Here is a 21,318-nt window from a genome sequence, read left to right as displayed (position 1 = left end):
TGAGATTATCTTATAATATATGTACAGAAAGAGAGGAATTTAGCAAAAGAGTAGGACATACTCTCTCAAGTGTGTGTCCTGGTGCATGCTTATTCCCCAGTTGGAAGTCAAACTTAAATGTCCCTGAAGCACTGAATTCTATGATTTTAGTGGTTGGTAATTTACATCTCAAAGTATTGATGAGAACGCTTTTTCCTTTTCTCTCTGTTTCAATAATTGTCATAAGAGGGTGGTTTTGTAGTGCCTGGAATTGGATTGTAATCTGATATAATAATGGTTGAACTAGAAGGTTAAAGCCTGATTTTTATATAAAATGGAATTTCTTGTGCAACTTCTAGAAAATTTTCAGGTATACAGCTGGGAAAGAAGAAAGGCTATAAAATGCTTAGATCTTAAGCATATATTTCTAAAGTAAATATTGCTGTTTTAAAATTATTTGAAATATCTTCATGACTTAGCTTCTATAAAACCATGACCAAAAGCAACTTGAGGAAGAACGGGTTTATTTCATTTCAATTTTGGGGGTAACCATTCATCACCAAAGGAAGTCATGTCAGGAAATCAAGCAGCACAGGAAACAGGAGGCACGAAATGAAGCCGACAGCATGGTTAAATGCTGCTCACTGGTTTCTTCATCACAGCTTGATCAGATTGCTTTGTCACCCAGAAATATCTGCTCAGGAGTGGCACTTCCACCAGTAAGCTGAGCATTGCTTTATCAATTCACAGTTTAAAAAATGTCCCAGACTTGTCTATAATCAGTCAATCTGATGGAGAAATTTTCTCAAGTAATGTTCTTCCAAGATAACTCAAGCTTGTGTAACTTGACATTAAACAATACTGACCCCCCAGGGGAAAAAAAGAGCAGCTATGCAGGTAAGAGTGTAAAAGCTTGTCAGCAATGTTGTCTTTCTTGACTCTCAGCTGGAGAGAGGCTTTCTCAACTCCAAAGTGAGGGATCTCTTTCTCTTGCCATGTCATGTCTTTAAGGCTTGCATCACACTCAGTCTCATTGGGTAAATTGTAAGAACTCTATATGCTGAAGCATCAGCTCTAAAAAACCACCCTCATATGATTTTATGGTGAGAATTTATAACTTCTTGCTCCAGTAGAGCAGGCTGAGATAGTTGTTCTGAGAGCTAGACCACTAAAATCTGTTAACACAGAAAACAGCCACTATTGTATGTTGAAAATACTGAAGACAACAAACACCTTTAGAGAACAATGAGTGGTGATGAAAAGCTACTAGCTCCAGTAGCTAAAAGAGTTCCAAGAGCTGCCTATCACTGTTGGCTCCAGCTCCTAACCACTTACTCTCAAAGCTCAGAGCCGTGACTATGAAGGGATCTGCACATTGCATTTTCTGATTTATATTCAAATAGATAAATAGAATGTCAATTGCTGAGAAAATGGGCAAACACCTTAGTTGAGTAAGGCATAAACTACAGAAACTTAATATTTATAATACCAGGGGCTACTATATATTAGATTGAGATAATAGATTTAATTTTGGGGTGTGGGCTCAGTTTCTGTTGAAAATGTGTTTTCTTCCTGGGTCTTCAATAGCCAAAGTGGCAAACAAATGCCTTAGAGCCATTTTATCAGGACACTAATCATTAATGATAGTGTAGTACTCAAAGCCGAGTCTTAGTGCTGTTACATTAGGATTTGGTTTCACTGTAGGAATTTTGGAAATCAAACTTTCAATAGTCCTTACCTTTAGCTCCTTTTCCCCTTATTTGCTGTGAGATATGACCAAAGATAGTCAAATGAAAATGTATGTGTTCCTGTGTCATGAATTTCATGTTCAAGAATAGTTAAGCATAAAACATCCTGTCAATGTCCTCGTTTACAGGTCCTATTTGTCCTTTCCTTCATCCTCAGAGTTAGATTTGAATCTTAGTGTCTCATTCATTCATAAAGTGCATCTGCTAAAGTGCTAAAATACATATATCCTTAAAATTTATACATATGGGTATTCTAAAGAAATGTGATTCTAATTTACATGACTAGAATACGATAACAGTTGTTATAAAAACACATCACCTTTCATAATACAATAACAGTTGTTATAAAATCACATCACCTTTCATAACCCTATGACTATTTTTCTTAATTCATATGAAATGACTTTCACTAAGTATATATGTGACCTTTTAATACAATTCCCAATATTTCATATCTTCTAGTTCTCATTTTTCAAGGAATGCAATTTTATAGATGTTAATAAAGTCATGCATACCCAGTGCCTAAGTCTATTCTGTTTGTGCCCTTCTTTTTACCAGTCATGAAATAATGACTTCATAGGCTTTTATATTAAATGACTTTTGCTTTATTTTTATATTTTACAATCTACCTGTATTTGGTGCTTCACAAAGTTTGTAATTATTAAAAATTCTAAGGCAATATTAAAGTTATAATTCACAAATGATTGTGGGGCATATATGTATGCTGTCAGAAAGAAATAACAATCAAGGCAATATTAAATTTGACTTTTTCTGAATGAATTTACCTATGACATATGAACAAAAGATACTGGGTAATGGGACCGAGATGGAGATACAGAGGAAGATGGAAATTCGGAAGGAAAAGAGTGGGAGATGAAGAAGGGAGATCCCATTAGTTTAATCTTCGTAAAGTAATATGAATATGTTTATTAATTTGCATATGTCAAAGCATCTTTGCAACTCTGAAATGAAGCCTACTTGGTTATGGTATATGATCTTTGATATATTATTGGATTTTGTTTGGAAGTATTTTATTGAGAATTTTTGTATCTCTGTTCATAAGAGAAATTGGTCCGCAATTTTTTCTCTTTGCTGGATCTTTGTGTGGCTTAGGTATCAGGGTAATTGTGGCCTTCAAAAAATCCAGTGTCACATATGATCTCATAGAGACAGTAACAGAATTCATGAGGTCTGCACTGGTATGACCAGAGAGACTGGTGTGAAAGTCCCTGGACTCTTAGTAGACATGAGCCCCCATCCCTAACCCGGAAGCTATCTCCGGTAGAGAAGCACTCCTAAACAAAAAAAAAAGTAATTTTCTCCAATGTAGTATTACTGGCTATTCAAACCACAATTAAGCTAAGTCCTACACTCATCAACAGATGGCCAATAGAAAACAAACTTAATGATATCTTTGGAGACATTTTGTCTAATATTGCTTTATTTGAACATTTCTTTTTACCCTACTTGTCTTTTGTTTGTCCAAATGATTTTCAATTTTCTGTTTTTAAGGTTTTGTGTGCATGTGCATGTGCTTGTGTGTGTGTGTGTGTGTGTGTGTGTGTGTGTGTGTGTGTGTGCGCGTGTGCGTCTGTGTTTTGTACTTTACGTTTATTTTCTTTTAAAATTTTGTGCGTGGTTTGTTATGTTTTCTTCTGGATTGATTATTAGTGTGTTGGCATTTTAGTTTTTAAAGAGACAGAGAAAGAAAGTGTGTAGTTGCATTTGTAGATGGTATGAAGGATCTGGGAGAAGATGAAAAAGGAAAAATGCAATCAGAATATATTGCATGAAAAAATATTTTTTAAAATGTACTAAGAAAGGGGCAACTCAAACACAACATAACTCAAGTGATCTGATGAGTGGTCGATCATAAATACCAGAGTTGGAAAAGAGGCAGGTATATTAACCCATGACATTTGCGATATGACCTTAGCACTGGAAAACAAATTATGTCCACAGAAAGGTTGCAAAGAGACTCAGCTAGTGCAGGGAACTGCAGTATTATAACAGCATTTTTCCTCCATCCAAAACTGAGGTCTCTCTTGTTAATAAACAAGAAAAGCCTGAAAAGTCTCCATTCTAAAGAAACAATCAATAGGTAAGAAAGAAAAGAGACCCAGAGACAAATGTGGCAATGATGGCCGTGACCCTACCATTTTACATAGATGAACCTCAAATTGGTGACAGGTTAGACCAGAAGAAAAGCGGTATTTATCAAGTTTACAGTTGTAACAGTAATTTGGTAAATACATATTTAGATTGTGATTCTTTTTTAAAAAAAAAGAAACATCAAAAAGTGTGTTTAATTAATTGACAACAGAGAAAACTGGTCAAAGAAAGGCAAGCAAATTTTGTCGAGTAAGAATTAAAACTGAGGAGCTCCATAATCATCTGGCATCCGTTCAATGTTGTACCTATGGTTAGAAATGTACATGATAGGAACTCCAGGGATCTTTCAGATTCTTCATTTGAGGTCCTGGTCAACTGTGGCCACATTGTAACTCTTGTGCTGAGTGACTCTCTGGACCAAGCAGTCAGCAGCACAGGTTCGGTTCCTTTGTGTGCATGGAAGTCGGTCAAATCGTGGATCCTTGGTGATCCTTAGTGCCACTCGATACTTCTGTCCCAGTTTCTCAATTTCAGCCATCACACAATCAGTTATGCAAGGGATACACTTGGTGTACAGACAGTCCATTATTGACTGAACTAAGTCCAGTTTGGCTTTAATGGAAAAGTTGATCAAGTTGGTATCAACGAGGATGTGGTAAGGTGGACCCAGTTGTGTATTATACTGGAAGAATAAGCAGGAAGGATGCTGGGGGATTTCTTTTTTCCTTCAGCGCACTGAGATCTTTCTTTTCTTTCTTTTTAGGCTTTAATCTATCCTTTTCTTTAAGTCTCTCATCTCTGAGACTAAGCATTCGCTTCATAGTCGCATATTTCCTTGTTTTCTTCTACTTCCCCATGTTCACGCCGCACTCCTGTTTCTTCCGGAATCAGTCCTAGATTGTGATTCTATTTGAGCCTTGAAATGCAAGGAGGACTTTGAACAGAAAAGTCCATTGATGTGCCTTTCTTCAGTGATCAAATAGAGTTAAGAAAGTGTCATTATTTAAACAAAGAACAAGTGAAAACAGTGATTTATTTTTATTTTATTGACTAAACAGAATGATCAGGTTATTTAAAAATTTTATTCCTTTTCACTTATAAATTGTTCTATCATGTGCTTATCATGTATAGTACTACTTTTGAAAAAGAGACCTTTTTAGTCTCATTTGCAGTGTATTCTCTAAAGATAAATGTATAAAACTTTCTCATTGTTTTCATTCCCTCCACCTTTAATTTCAGTAATGAAAACAGTCTGTAATATTTTTTTCAATTATAGTTATTAAAGTACATATACACTAAAATGTTTCATATCTAGTCAACATGATATTATTTTCAGAGTACCTTGAAATTAAGTCTTATTCCTCACAGTCTTGCTCATTCTTGGTGTATCACACTTATGTGCACACACAATTTCCCTGCATGCACATGCAAGCTGTATGTATAAATGGTAGAATTCTGCTACAGTCCCCTATTTATTGAAATGTTCAAATTCTCTTTAATACTCTTAGTTTCTTAATACATGTTAAAAAGTTACTTTCTTGGCAATATTCTGAGGTTTCACTGTTCTGTTTCTACAATGATTTCACTTTTTCTCTTCTGAATCAGTTCTTGCATTGGTATGGCAGACCATTCTGACTTAATCATAAATCATACATATTTCTGCCTAAATAGTCTACTTTGAGAATACATTTCCGGTGACATTTAAACACATACAGTTTTATGTTATTTATTTCTGCCCAAGCTTCCTGTGACAGCATTAAGGTTTCACATATCGCTGTGTCTGATTACAAGTGGAAGTGAATTGTATAGAATATTGACGGGAATATTACATGATTCAAGAGGACTTGGAGAACACTTTTGGTGCTGAGCATGCTTTGTCTCATGGATGGAATCATTGATGACAGTACAACAGAATCCAGAATTCTCTCACAACCTTCATCTCCAATGCCGCAGTTACCTTTAGAGAAAAGTAATCTACATCACCTAGCAAAGTTAAGGTTAAGTTACATATACTCCAGTGAAATACTTTGAAAAGTTTATTTCTTTCTAAGTTTATAAGTAAACAACACTGTGCCTATATTGAATAAAGAATTATTCCCTTTGATGACATGTATTTATTAAGTAGCTTAAATACAATAGTATAAAATCTACTTAATTACACTATTCTGTACTTCTGAAAATCAGTTCAAATGAATAGAAAAGTGGTCTTTAAATTGTAATTTACTTTAAAATGATTTTAAAATTTCAATTAATGATATAGAGCTTTAAGAAATAAATAAGCATTCTATTATCGAAATTAGGATATTTTTCTTTCAATATAATGCAATTGTAAAATAAAGGGGCAGCACAGCTCATGCAAGAGATTAAAACACTAGGAACTAAGATTCAATGATTTTTAACATTTCTAATTCCAGGGATCAATTGTCCGACCCGCAAAATCTATGCTAACACTCATCTACTGAGATACAATACCACTCCTTAATTGATTTGTTTTATACCCTCTATTTCGTAAGTCCACCCAATCACATGGTTAGAGTGGTGACAGATAGTCACTCTTTTGGAGGCACCTACTATGCCACCCCGAATCTTAGCTTGTTGATTATGTCTAGCACAGGGAGGAGGGGTTAGCTAGTCTCAGGGCGGCTTCTCTGTAGGGCAGGAGCTTCATGCTGTATGTACCTGAGAGGAGTAGACTGCAGGTAGGTGATGCTTTTTCTGTACATGTTGTCAGCATTAATCTTTGATCAGGAGAAGGCTTTTCCGTTTCCATGAGAATGACCTGCAGAAGGCTTTACCATTCTGATGTGCCTGAGACATTGGAGTCCTTGATGTACTATGCTCAGGTCAAAAACACATTCAGGATTTCATCTGCTCACCACACTATTGTGAACCAGGAAGGGCATGCTAAATCAGTTTTTTTATTTATTTGTTTGTTTGTTTTTTAAGAGAATGATATTGATCCTCATTAAAACATTCTAGTATTAGAAACATAGAAAACCAGAAATAATAACTCAAAACCATGTTTAAGAAAGTTTGGAGTAAAATTGAAACAATCATTCATTAGTAAGAACAGTAACTTCAGAATCTACATCCATAAAGTCTCACCAACAGGACAGCCTCTACCTAAGGTGAACAAGGACAGCAACAATAGAAATGCTAATGTGAAGAGAAGAAAGACTACTGAGGGCTAGATCCCACACAAAGTACAGAAGGCAGCTAAGATTGCTGACACTGAGAGAAATTGTCTTAGCCAGGGAAGAGCACACCAATTGTTTATTCAATACCAAATGGTCAGCCCTGAAAACATACATGTGAGTAACATTATATTGACTGAACAGACTGAACACCCATACCTACACACACATATATATGGGCATGTAAAAAAATTAAAGCTAAAAAAAGGCCATAAATTTGAAAGAGATTGAGGGGAGAATATGAGAGGGTTGGGAAGGAGGGAAGGGAAGGGGAAATGATGTAATTATATTATAATTTCAAAAAATGGAGTAAATAATCGATAAAAATAAAATTAATTAAAAAAGTTTCAAGTAGATTTCAAAAGATTACTTTTAACCATGCATAAGGACATAATTACTAAGTTCTTAATATGCCTTATTTGACTTAAAGCTACTGTAAATTTACACATTGAAACAGTTTAGTAAACTTTGAATATAATTAGAATAAATAATTGTAAAAATTGCTTCAATATAATGCGGGTAATATTTAATTTGAATATGTAATAAATAACCTATTTACCTGATTGTTGTGTTCTGGATCTTATATTTCCACAAAGACAACTGTGGCACTTTTGCAAGATGGTAGGGACATTAGTGGGTAGGAATTGCTTAGAGATATGTAAAGGACACAATGACAAGTCATTCCATTGGGTTGTCTGTTCAGATTCTGACTGCCAGGAGATGGGAAGCTTTCCTCCTTCATGAGCTCCTGAATCATCCAGGACAAAGCAATCAGCCTGAGGATCAGGGAGGAAACTACTGAAATGGGGGACACCATCCACCTTTAAACTTTGTAGAGTTGGTAATCATGGGAATTTTGTCACAATGATAGAAAGCTAAAACAGAATAATAGAGACTTGGATGCAACAACAGGAGGACTAATCACTTTTCAGTCATTGTCTTATAGTTCAGCTATTGCCTACTTTTGGAATCATAAATACTCACAGGTCTGCTGTTAAATATTCTACAGATCGTTTCTTATATCACTCATATTTTATTGATATGAAGCAAAATGTTTTTCTTCAGTCAATCTTCAGCACTCAGGAGGCAGAGCCAGGTGAATCTCTGTGAGTTCGAGGCCAGCCTATCTAAAGAGTGAGGTCCAGGACAGACACCAAAGCAGAAGCCCTATCTTGAAAAAAACAAAGCAAAAAAGAATTTTTCAGATGAATATTCCTTGCATGTGGCATGTGTGTCTTTGTCAGTGTGTGTGTGTGTGTGTGTGTGTGTGTGTGTGTGTGTGTGTGTGTGTGTAGTGGTGGATGATAGAGTTTGCATTGACTTTTTCCATTATTTCTAATTGACTTAAAACATTTGTCAGTTCTGATGCTACTTTATCTGCTAATATAACTGTTGCCATTTTGGTCTGCTGTAACAAGGAAATCTGTTCTGTTCTGTAATATTCATTTACCATTTAAAGGGATCAGGACATCCCTGTTCCTCTATTCAATTCATACTGGTAGAAAACAGTCCTTAAGCTCATCATAGTTTAACTTATTTAGGGTTGTCTCCAAATGTTATGCATAATTTTTCACATTATGATTTGCAATGATTTAAAACATAGCAGAAGCATGATGACATTGGTTCTTTGTAACAATCCGTGTGAACAGGTACTCATATTAAAGTGTTACCTTTGCAATGGACTACAAGTCAACAAAGCAAATTAATAAAGATATCACACATTAAATATTGATATTTAAGCTAATACATCCTAAAAATTGTATTCATTTATAATGACAAGTATTAAGTACATTGGCAAATTTGTCTTGTTTCTAGTGCTGACTCGATGAATTCAGATGGATGGAATTGCATAGCTTGGATATAGAATGTCCCAAATTTCAGGCAAGAATTATTTGATGCCCAGAGTGGCACTATTATTATCTGTTAGAAACTGGATAAGGTGACCATTGCTTATTAGTTGTCTTAAGCCAATGAGGGCATGGCCTTGAACATGGATATGGGATTCATTCTTGTTGTTGGTTTACTTTTACTCATTTGGGGGGCCCACCAGCCATATCCCAAATAAATCACACATGGAGCTTATTTTAATTACAAATACCTGGCCTTAGCTTGGCTTGTTTTTAGCCAGATTTTCTTAAATTAACTCCTCTACCTTTTGTCTCTGGGCTGTTATCTTTATTTTATATACTTTTTTTTTTTTTTTTTTGCTTCTTACTCAGTGGTTTTATGTGTAGCTGGGTGGCTAGTCCCTGGCATCCTCCTCTCTTTGTTCTCTTGCCCCTTCTTTTAATTCTTTCTGCCTGCAAAACCTGTCTATCCTTTCTCCTGCCTTTGTATTGGCTGTTCAGCTCTTCATTAGACCATCAAGTGCTTTAGACAGGCGAAGTAAAACAGCTTCACAGAGTTAAACAAATGCAACATAAACAAAAGTAACACACCTTAAAATAATAGTCTGCAACACATCCTATCTTTTTTTTTCTACCCAGCCTTCCTGAAGAGACTCAAAAGCAGTGGGTGTAAGCATACAGACTGGAACTTCCCAAATGTGTGCCAAAGTCAGCACTGCCTTTTAACATGGATTATCTTGTGTGTTTTATAGCTGATAGTGAAATTTTAGTAGCATATAATTATATTACAATATTTGATAAAACAATGGTATGAATGACATTCTCTCTGTAGGCTAATGATGGAAAATAGGATGTCCATGCTATCCATGCTCTGCTCTCCAGCTGGGGAACACAATGGAGCTTTAGGTCTCATCATTTGGAATTTTATTCCCAAGTTTCTCAGCTCATATCTTCTGATAAAACCCTTTGGACTACTCACCTGTGACAACTGTCTGAAGAAGACAATTATTGGGTAGACGTTGGAAATTCTTCAGTTTATACCTTTGGGAACTGTTTGTTCCATAGATTATTCATGTCCACAAGGATATTTATTGATGCAGCCGACTTTTTTCTCCTGACTATAGGATACACCTCATTATCCTAGACTCCACCTGAGAAAGTCAACATGACAATTTCCTTCATATGATTTTTTATTTCACTGTAATCTGGTTCATTTTGGTTTTATAGTTTTCTTTCTTCAGTTTCCTGACAGGTTTGTAAAACCTGCAGTTTCGTGTCTTCCTTATTTCCAAGTAGAGTAAGAGGGATGAGTCATGATTGTATTTTGTAAGATTGTAACATAAGCACATCATTTCAACCTCCTTTTCCTCCCTCCTAAGCTTCAATATACCCTTCCCCTTAGACACTGTCTTTTAAATTTGAGGCATTATTTTCTTAAATTGGTGTGTGTGTGTGTGTGTGTGTGTGTGTGTGTGTGTGTGCCTAAATTCATAAATACAAATTGTATACATACATGTATCAAACATTAGTTTGATTTTTGTGATAACACTTAATCTCAAATATATATATATATAATATATATATATATTATATATATATATAATATATATAAAATAAAATGTAAGCTTTCACATTAACACAGAGAGTAAAGGTGCTGTCATCAAGCCTAAGGCCCTGAGTTTAATCCTTAGGGGTCAGGAGGTAGAGGAACAAAACAAATACTCAAATGTTTTCGTTGACATCTCTGGGTTTGAACAGGACTAAATCCTTGAACTTAAAGCCAGCCCCAACATCATTTTTTCCTTTATAAGAGTTGTAGGGGTCATGTGTCTCTTCACAGCCATAGAACATTGATCAATACAACCTCCATATATGCACTGTGGGAAATATCTCTTCCCATAAGTAGGTGTTTACACAAAATATAATGGATTTGTAGCTTCATGATAACATTAAACTTACAGTGGATTTAAAATATACACAATCACAGCTGACAGAACAATTAATTTTGAATTACCTAAACAATGAAATAATCTGCCTAATAACCATATGGCTTCATCTCAGATGCAATGTGTTACATGTGGGTTTTTTGCTTGTTTGTTTGTTTGTTTAATGGTAAAGTCAATGAGGTTTATTTATTTTTTAATGATTGGTCCAAACTTCTGCATGTGTGACATTTGTTTGAGCAGGTGGTAATTGTGTTGTCATTGACCAGAATTAATTGTGAAGTTTTATTTCAGATTTTCAATAACTATTATCTAGGAACACTGATATTTATTTATTCCATGAAAATATTGTTTTTAGTTGAGATATAATATAGAAAACTATTTTTAAAACCCTCATGAATGGAAGTGCAGTTCTTATTTTTTTGCTCAGAGCCCAAGTTGATTGGCAGTGAGGCACTTTGGAACTCTGCATTAATTGTTCTAGGATGAAAGGGCCACACAGTAATGCTGTACTCTGTAAAATAGCACTCAGTGCAGTGACTGCCAAATGTGGTGTAACCTCCACAGGTCTTTCCAAAGTCTTCTCTTCATTTCACTATATTTAGATATATCAAGGTTTTCTGGACAGTTTTATATTTTTGGTAGAGAAAGCCATGAGGACAGTTTGTTTTTACATTTGTGATTTGTAGTTGGAAGATTTCCTGTGTCCCACCTGGCCTGCAGATGGGACACATCTGTCCTACCCACATCCCCCAAGTAAACACACAGAGGCTTATATTAATTATAACTTCTTGGCCATTAACTCAGGCTTATTACTGACTAGCTCTTACACTTAAATTAACCAATAATTCTTATTTATATTTAGCCACATGGCTTGGTATCTTTTCTCAGTTCTGCCTTGTCATCTTGTTTCCTCTGTGTCTGGCTGGTGATTCCTGACTCAGCCTTCCTCTTCCTAGAATTCTCCTTGTCTGCTTGCCTGCTTATATTTCCTGCCTGACTGCTGGCCAATCAACATTTTGTTTATCAACCATTCAGAGCAACACATATTCACAGCATAGAGAATGACATTCCACAGCACTTCCCTTTTTCTGTCTAATCAAACAGGAAGATTTTAATTTTAACATAGTAAAATTACATATAACAAAACAGTTATCAAGTAAGAATTACAGTTATAATATCTAATCTATTTGTATTTGGCAAAATTAGAGAAAATATTCTACCTATCCTACATTTGTGAGTCTAAAGTTTCATATCTAATTTATCTTTTATCATGACCAAGGAAAATTATAATTATGACCATTTAGTCTTCAACTACATCAAAGACTTCAGAAGGATAAAATATTACCTAAGTAAACAGGAAATACAATGTAAGCATCTTCTAAAACTCTAGAATGACAGAGACAGCTGCTTTCCTGGACAGTCATCCAAAGTTCCTCTGTAGTTTTAGAGCATCCATCTGTGGTGATATTTTATTTGTGCTGAAATGTGGTGACATTTCATTTGTATGTTAATAAATAAAATTTTCCTAGAGATCAGAGGTCATAGCAAGCCATAAACAGAAGTCAGGTGGTGGTAGCACATGCCCTTAATCCCATCACATGGCAGGCAGAGTTTCTGTGTGTTCAAGGACACAGCCAAGCATGGTGACACACATCTTTAATCCCAGTACCCATCAAAGAGACCTGGAGGTCTGTATAGACAGGCAGTGACAAGGAAGTGAGGTGCTTGGGTAAAGAGCCAATGAGAAGGCAGAACAGCAAGGCAATAAAGGCACAAGTTAGATAGGAAGAGGCTGGTTCTCTCCTGGGAAATTACAACAACGTGGTGAACTAAGGCTAGTTGGTGGCTGTCACTCTGATTTCTATGACTTTCACCCCTGTATTTGTCTCTGTGTTTCTTATTTAATAAGACTGTTTCGAAATTCATCTATATCCATCTTCAGCCAATAGACCTAGAGATTTTAGTCACTTCTGCCTGTGTCCTGTAGAATATTTGACAGTCTTTTCTGTGAAACAAGAACCTGAAGATCCATCTCATCTTGCAAAGTTCAATGGTCACCTTTCTATGGGTCCTACATGTCCATTTTATACAATATATTGTCAAGCAGTTGACGCAAGGGTACTTTTTTGCCCAATGGCTAACTTTTGCCACAAAGAAAGCAAACTCCACTATGAGTTTCTTTAATGCCCATTATCTTCTCTGAAGTAGATTGGTGTTGCCAGGAGCAGACGTGTCTCACTGTCCAGAAAGTCAAAGTTCTTAAAATATTTTAAATGTCATATTCTGTAGGACTTTAAAGTGTTTGAAGATTACCTACCTAATTGAAATATATCTATGTATATCTAGAAAACTGAACTAACATGACTATTAGTTTGACTACCATAGAAGACTAATTATTAATCTGTATTTCTTAGTTATCCATTACAATTTCAATTGAGCTACACAATCATAATATCTTAAATAAGAGTAGAAATATACATACAGTGCAACAAAATTAACTTCAAATTTGTATCAATAAACTAAAATCTGTAGCAATTTAAAACAAGTTGCTCTTTAAAAGTAGATTAAATAATCTACCCTTTCATCCTACCATATCTATATCTTATCCCCATTTTTTATTTTAGAAAGAGATTGACTATGACCAATAACTGTTTGTAACCAACAACCTAAACAAGACAAACATTCATAATCCATTTTGGGGGGGATTGTGGGCATAGTGTTCTAGGCTAATTCCTGCTGATAGAGGGTGCTGGTAGTCTTATGGGGATCCTGAGAAAATTTGAGATAATGATCTGATAGGGGAATGTCTTTCTGTACAGTGTGAATATGTGTTGCTCTGATTGGTTGATATATAAAGTTTTTGCCTATGGCAAGGCAGCTTAGAAGCAGGCAAGAAATTCAAAGAAGAAGGCTGGGGAGACTCCAGGCCGCAGCTCAAGGAGCTACATGTAATGGGACACAGGTAAAGCCAAGGAACATGTGGCAAAACAGATTAATAGTTATGGGATAATTTATATATAAGAGATAGTTAGCAAAAGGCTTGTACCATGGCCATGTAGTTTTAATTAATATAAGCCTCTTTGTGTTTACTTGGGACTGCAGGGCCATGGGAGCTGGGCAGGACCAGAAAAACTTCAGTTATAATGATCAAGTCCTGGGAAGACCGGCTATAACCTTTGTTGATGGTACCATGTGTTAAGGTTCAGGAGGTCTGTCTTGATCAAACTTGATCCATCTTTTTTTCTTTTTTCAAATCTGATCCATGTTAACCTGGAACAAATCCATAGTCTCTTGCTTCCTGTGGAAACAAAAGCAGAGCCTCCTTTCCAAAGTAGCATATCCTTAGATCCAAAATTAGAAGTCACGATAACTTTAAAATATACATATTGGTTTAACTGAGCAGCCTTTATAATTAAATGTCTTTCTGAAGTTAAAAAATCTCAAAGACAATATAATCCAGACTCTGCGTGTGATTTCCATCTTTATGTGGCTTATTTTTTATATTACCTTTACTGTCTCTTTAAAGACTTTGTTTTCTGTAACTTTCTATTTCTTTATATAACTGTCTATCCTCCTTTTCCTCTCTCTTCCAAGCCTACATACATTTTTACACACACTGTAAACTGTTTAAGGTTTATCCTATCTGAATCTTTCTTACTGGGAAACTATTGCTTTAAACTGCAGAGTGGCTAGGAGAGAAGTCACTCCTGGTGAAATCTGCCCACTTCAGCTTCCCAACACGGCAGAACTAGGTTTGCAGCCAGCTCTAGGGAACCATGCTCATTGCGGACTCTGGGAAACAGTGGGTCTATGCTTCCATCCAGCAGCATGTAGCCACCCAAAACTTTGTATGTATGTATGTATGTATGTATGTATGTATTTACTTATTCATTTATTTATGTATTTATTTATTTATACTAGCAAAAGTTAAATCTGCCATACCGGGCTTGCAGACGCCACTGTGTACTGCAGTGGGAAATCAGCCATGCAGCTTAGCTCATGGCAGCAGGTGGCCAGCTCCACCTTGCAAGCAGCTGTTAGGAGATGAGTTTGTGCTGCTGCTGGCATGAGAATGTGAGACTAGGAAGCCTAGTGTGGCTTTCTTTCTGTGCATTCAGAATCTTTAATCTTTCTTAGTTTTATGTGGACCAACACCCCATGTTGGGCACCAGTTATAGCTGGAAGATTTCCTGTGTCCCACCTGGCCTGCAAATGGGACAAATCTTTCCCACTTACATCCCCCAAGTAAACAGACAGAGGCTTATATTAATTATAACTTCTTGGTCATTAACTCAGGCTTATTACCGATTAGCTCTTATACTTAAATTAGCCCATAGTTCTTATTTATATTTAGCCACATGGCTTGGTACCTTTTCTCAGTACTGCCTTGTCATCTTGCTTCCTCTGTGTCTGGCTGGTGACTTCTGACTTAGCCTTCCTCTTCCCAGCATTCTCCTTGTCTGCTTGCCCGCTTATACTTCCTGCCTGGCTACTGGCCAATCAACATTTTGTTTATCAACCATTCAGAGCAACACATATTCACAGCATACAGAATAGCATCCCACAGCAGTGATTTGTACGTTTAACAGTATTATATATAAGAAAAACAGAGCTTTTATTTAAGGTTACTATACCTTAAATAGAATAATATAAATTTTAATTTACATAAATCACCAATTTACCATGTTATTGTGCATGTCTTTTGCACTGACCATTTCTCATAGAACTAAGTAATAGCTCTACTAATATATAAAATATATGACATGTTATAATTAATAGCTATTGCACTTAATATGCAGTCATATGCTTATCACAACTAACAGTGAAATAGACTTATTGATTAGTATTTATTAAGGTTTTTATCTTTATATAATGCATTTACTTGCATAATTACATCCTTAATTCCAGAGTTATATACAAAATTATTAATCCTACATAATTAAAATTTAAAATTAAATTCTATTTACTCATTGAATGTTTTTATACCTTTCACTGATTTTGACATGATTATTCAGCAGAGGAGTAGTATTTTTCTCTACTAGTAGTTAAATAATATGAAGTGATAAGAGAATATCATTTTAAAGTCATTTATGTTGCAGAAACATTGTTATAATTTCACTATTGTTTTAGTTATTTTACTATTGCTGTGATCATAATCTAAGACAAAGGCAATTTATGGATGGAAATCTTTATTTGAGGCTTACAAGTTTAGAGTGTTAGTGTCCATGACCACCATGACTGTGAGCATAACAGCAGGCAGGGAGTCATGGTGCTGGATCTAAGGCTGGGAGCTTACTGGAAATTGCACCAGTGTTTGAAATGTCAAACCCCATCCCTAGTGACATACCTCCTTCAACAAGGCCACACCTACTAATGCTTCCCAAATAGTTCTACTAACTGAAGACCAAGTATCCAAACATAGTGGCTATTCTCACTCAAATCACTACAATTATCAACACTTTCATCTAACATATTAATTTCTAGTTCATATAAAGTATTACATTGAAACATGTTTTGTATAATAGTAAATTCTTATCTTTATTGAAAATCACTAATACAACATTAATTTCATAAACATTTATATCAATGAGTGAGCATGTATTTGTGTTATAAAATATGTGTGTACATGTGTGATGTACAGAGACCTAAGATGTATGAGAATAATTACTAAAAATTCTATAATATTCAAAGATCTGGAAGTGCTGCATAGCAGAGCTAATAATAGAAGTTCTGTGACCCCTAATAACCTACACGCTGCTCATATTATTAGAATCATCAATCCTCCATCATCACAAGAAAGGTACTTGATAGGATTACATTTTAGAGGAAGTTTTTCAAGCAAAGTATATCAATACATTTATCTTTCCTTCAGTCTCAATGATTAGAAACCAAAAGCAATTCAGCATTGAAGTGCCACCTTGACAAGAGCAGTAATTGAATCCCTTTATATTTCTATTCATGTAGATTCAAACAATATAGACCACTGTAAGAAGATAGTTGCTATATAAATTTGGCAACACAGTAATGAAACAACTGATTCTATAAGCAAAGTAGTTTGGAAATTGAAAGAAAACATTTCAGTTTTATCTATTCTCCTTGGTGATAGTAAAATATGGACATAGTTGTAGAGCTTTTGAAATATTAAAATCGACATCTATAATAAAAATGGAACTGTTCTATAAGAGAACACCTACTACCATTTGAACCTTAATGAATAGGAGATCCATTAAGTAATTCATCTTCAGGTAATTATAATTGGTTCTATTAGCTTAATCATTAATTTCTTGAAAACTGAACTTTTGGAACAGAAGTGGACTCAGAAATTGATTGGCATTTCCTCAAAACATGCAAAGTTACTCTAGCGGTGGCAATGCTTTTCAGGAAAACTCATTCTCTCTCCCAGCTGTGGTGATATATTGTGTACCCCAATATATTGTGTACCACAATAAACTTATCTGGGGATAAGAGGACAGAGCCAGCCACTAGATTAGACATAGAGTCCAGACAGTGGTGGCACACACCCTTAATCCTATCATTCAGGAGGCAGAGATTCATCTGGACCTCTGTGAGTTCAAGGCCACACTGGAAACAGAGTGAGGCAGTGGTGGCACACGCCTTTAATCCCAGGACTTGAGATCTCATGTCCCTGCTTGGGAAGGACACATGCCTTTAATCCCAGGAAGTAATATGGCAGGACACAGAAAGGTATGTAAGGAGGCATGAGGAAACAGGAACTCGCTGTCTTTCAGTGGAGGATTTTATAAGGGCAAGAACCAGTGGCTTGCTCTCTGCCTCTCTGATCTTTCAGCTTTTACCCCAATATCTGGCTCCAGGTTTTTTATTAATATGACCTTTTAAGATTCATATTACACCCAGCAACTATCAGTTGTTAGTAGATCCTCTCTGCTAGGTGTGGACCTTCATGTAGCATTTCCTCCCATACTGACAATTGTTATCATTTAATATTTCATGGGGATTTTTGTACGATATCCTAACTGCTGTGTTAGTTGAGTGAGAGGATTAACATGTTCAAAACTTGACTCAGTGTATGAAATTCTCAATTAAAAAAAATCGTGGCTCTATTGCAGTCCAGGTCTCTGTTGATGTCAGTGGCCTGTGTTACCACTAGGAGCCATAGGTATCCTTGTTGTCTGGCCTCCCACCTGAGGCTAGGTTAATGTCTGAGGACCATATTAATCTGAGTTACCTGTGCTCCTGTCTGAGGCCATAGTAACGCCCTGGCTTGAGCTTCAGTTGAGGGGGGGCCATGTCTGGGTCCATGGCCCTACTCAGCCCGAGTTTGTGATGATGTCCATAACCTGTGTTACCTCTGAAGGCAGTATAGGTGCCTGGGGTCTGGATTGCCCCCTGAGGCCACATTGGTGTCTAAGCACCATGCTGTCACTGGGCCCATATATATCTAATTGGCCTGTGATGCCACCCAGAGCCATTGTGATGTCCGAACCTGAACTGTGGATGAGGGTCATACCTGTCCTTCTGCAGCTGGAGTCTATGTTGATGTCCAAGGCCTGTCCACCAGTGAGGACCATGGGAGAGCTGGTCCTGGTGGCCTGGACACTAGAGAGCTAGCCTGCCCCTTGCTGGCAGCATCATGGAGGAGAGCTGTCTCCCCACTCCCAGGAGAACTGGCCCTAGTGGCATGGATGTGGGAGAGCTGGCTTGGGCTTAGGAGAGCTGGTCCAGACCCTCCAAAGCCCTGGGAGAACTGCCCCCCACCAACCATCTGCAACAACAGGAGAGCTGGCCCTGTACAGAGGAAAGCTGGATCCACCCCTCACCTTGTGTCATGACCCTTGCCAGAGACCAACTCAGGCCCACTTCCAGAGTTTTGAGTTGGCTCACTCAGACATCTACCCCATCTATGACCTGCTGGAGCATGTGTAGCGATTGGTCCCGGGGAACCATAGTTGCAGGATGTCCACGACTCAAGCAGCAGTAGGACACCTGAGGGGAGTCTCAGTGAGGGTCCAGTATTCATGGTGTATCAGAAGCCAGAGGCCATGCACCAAACCGACAGTTCATTACAACGTTCATTTGGGTGTAAAGCTATTTGGGCAAAAGAGTATACTGAACGACACACTGAAATTCCCAAGGCCACTATGACAAATGAATTTGTGATAGGCCTAAATGACAGAGGAGGAGAGAAGTGATTTTTTTTATTAGCTTTGTTTTGTTTTTCTTCTAAATTATTTTTATTTTCTTTTTTCGGGGGAGACTACAGGGATGTAGGACTGTTACGGAGAGACTGAGAGTTAAGTGGGATTGGGGTACATGATAGGAAATTCCTAAAGAATCAATAAAAGTTATGTTAATGAAATAAAAATAAAACAAAACATCTAGTAACAAAATTTACAAGTTTAGGCAGATGAAGTAGTGAGAGCCAAGATGTCCAGGGACACAGAACTCACCTAAAAGAGACAGTAAAACAGAATGGTAACAAGAGCTTCCCCCAAGACACTGGTGGACTGAGCTTTCAACAAACTAGACTCTGTGGCATGGCCCATTATGTGACAGTGCTCCATGTAACAGACAGGATAAAGGCTAGGCGTTCGGATTCTAGAATCCCCCAAACACTACTCTCTAGATTGCTTGCCCTTCAAAGAAAATCACACAGGACAAGCCTTGTACTTTACTATGCCTTATAATGATTTTAATACTTATTTATTATGAATAATACACACTGTGCAGAAGTCTACATAAATACTCTAGAGAATAAAGCAAATACTGTAGGGGTTTAGAGTGGTTAAAAGTACTTGCAGCTCTTTCATGAGACCTGTATTCAGATAACAACAACCATACAAGAGGCTCACAACTGCCTCTAACTTTTTCTCAATGGATCCAAAGACCTTCTAACTTTCTTCAGGGTGAAGTATGCAGTTCATCCCCACACATACAGGTATACGCACACACACACACACACACACACACACACACACACACACACACACACACACACACACAATAACAGAATAAATCTGTAAAATAAAATAAACAAAATAAGTTTTAGTCAATTGAAAATTAAAACCAATAAAACTGTGACACTGAAGCAGGATAGCTTAGCATAGTATATGATATTAGTGGAATTTTCCTGGTACTGACAGAAACAACTGTTGGATATGGTTACAGATACTTGTGTGCAGAACAGCTAATATTAATTAATTATCATGAAAAACATACACAATGTAACAATTTTCAAAATCTGTTATTTCTTTGCCATCCATAAAAAACAATAAAGCAAAACAAACAAAAACAGGTAAGGAGAAATGATAGTATTTTGAGTGCACTGAATGCAATTTGCTTGCATGGAAATAACGAAATAAATGTCACCTCTAGGTGCTACTGGGACAAACCACACGTTGTAGAATTGTAAGTTAAGCTGTAGTAAAATAGAGTTCTGTATAAATACATTACCTTTAAAGTTATACTTTCTTGGGCATAATTAGTAGTGGGGATTTCAGAGCTTTTATGATTAGATTATATATGTAAATAGTTTTTAGGCTTAAGATTTATTTGGAGGGAATTTAAGTTTATCTACTTTATCAAGCAAAGTCATCAGACTCCTTAAGATCTTGTAAATAAATCATGAACGTGAAGGAGTCTTTAAATATTATGTTGTGTATAATAAGCATGTTATTAGAAATACTCATATATCATTAGGAGATTTCTAAAATAAATATTTCAAATGCTTAGACTTTAAAATGTCAACATTTATATTCAATTCATGTGTTCCTTATTTTCTAATTAATTTGCTGAGAAACATAATTACATTGATAAGAAAACAAGCAAATGATTGTTTGGCAAATGCTTGAGAGTTAATTATACACATAACTAATAAAGACATATATGACAAATTGTTTGATAACCTAGAGAAGACATATAGCACTAATATATTCATAAATCTTTCTTAACATATTGGCAATAGAAAAAGAAACATTAAGCACAGCAAGTAAATATCAATATAATCATGAAAATAAGATATAAAATCTGTAGATATTAAGATCAAAATACAAGTAAATTTCTTGGTAAGTAAACAAGCTATTTTATAAAAGAAATTGTAAAACTGACTAGAAAGCCAAACACAAGTAAGGCTATCAGTTTTCATTAGAGTGAGACAATGAGGAAATTAGCAAAAAAAATTTCTTGATATAAATTCTCATTATGCAGTGGTGGGTAACCCAGAACTTTTTCTGGCCTTTGTCTTTCTTGACTGGCCTTGAACTCACAGAGATTCTCTTGTCCCTGCTTTTCTATTGCTGAAATTAAAGTAGTGTGCTGTCACAAGTAGTTAATATGTATTCTGATGTTTACTTCAAATAAAAGATCAATTAGAGCCAGGCAGTGGTGGCGCACTCCTTTAATCCCAGCACTCGGGAGGCAGAGACAGGCGGATCTCTGTGAGTTTGAGGCCAACCTGGGCTACCAAGTGAGTTCCAGGAAAAGGCGCAAAACTACACAGAGAAACCCTGTCTCT

At 36.3% G+C, this 21,318-nt stretch overlaps 1 pseudogene; it reads right to left on the bottom strand.

Annotated features, from left to right (window-relative positions):
• Window positions 1-4,014: 4,014 nt before the first annotated feature.
• On the bottom strand, window positions 4,015-4,711 carry LOC128107826 (rRNA-processing protein FCF1 homolog; annotated as a pseudogene).
• Between the last annotated feature and the right edge of the window lie 16,607 nt (window positions 4,712-21,318).

The sequence above is a fragment of the Peromyscus californicus genome, unplaced genomic scaffold (genome assembly GCF_007827085.1).
Source record: "Peromyscus californicus insignis strain IS unplaced genomic scaffold, ASM782708v3 Scaffold_12__1_contigs__length_115047231, whole genome shotgun sequence".
Classification (NCBI taxonomy): domain Eukaryota; kingdom Metazoa; phylum Chordata; class Mammalia; order Rodentia; family Cricetidae; genus Peromyscus; species Peromyscus californicus.
Note: the sequence above shows the minus strand (reverse complement) of the source record. Positions and strands in the feature narration are given on the sequence as shown.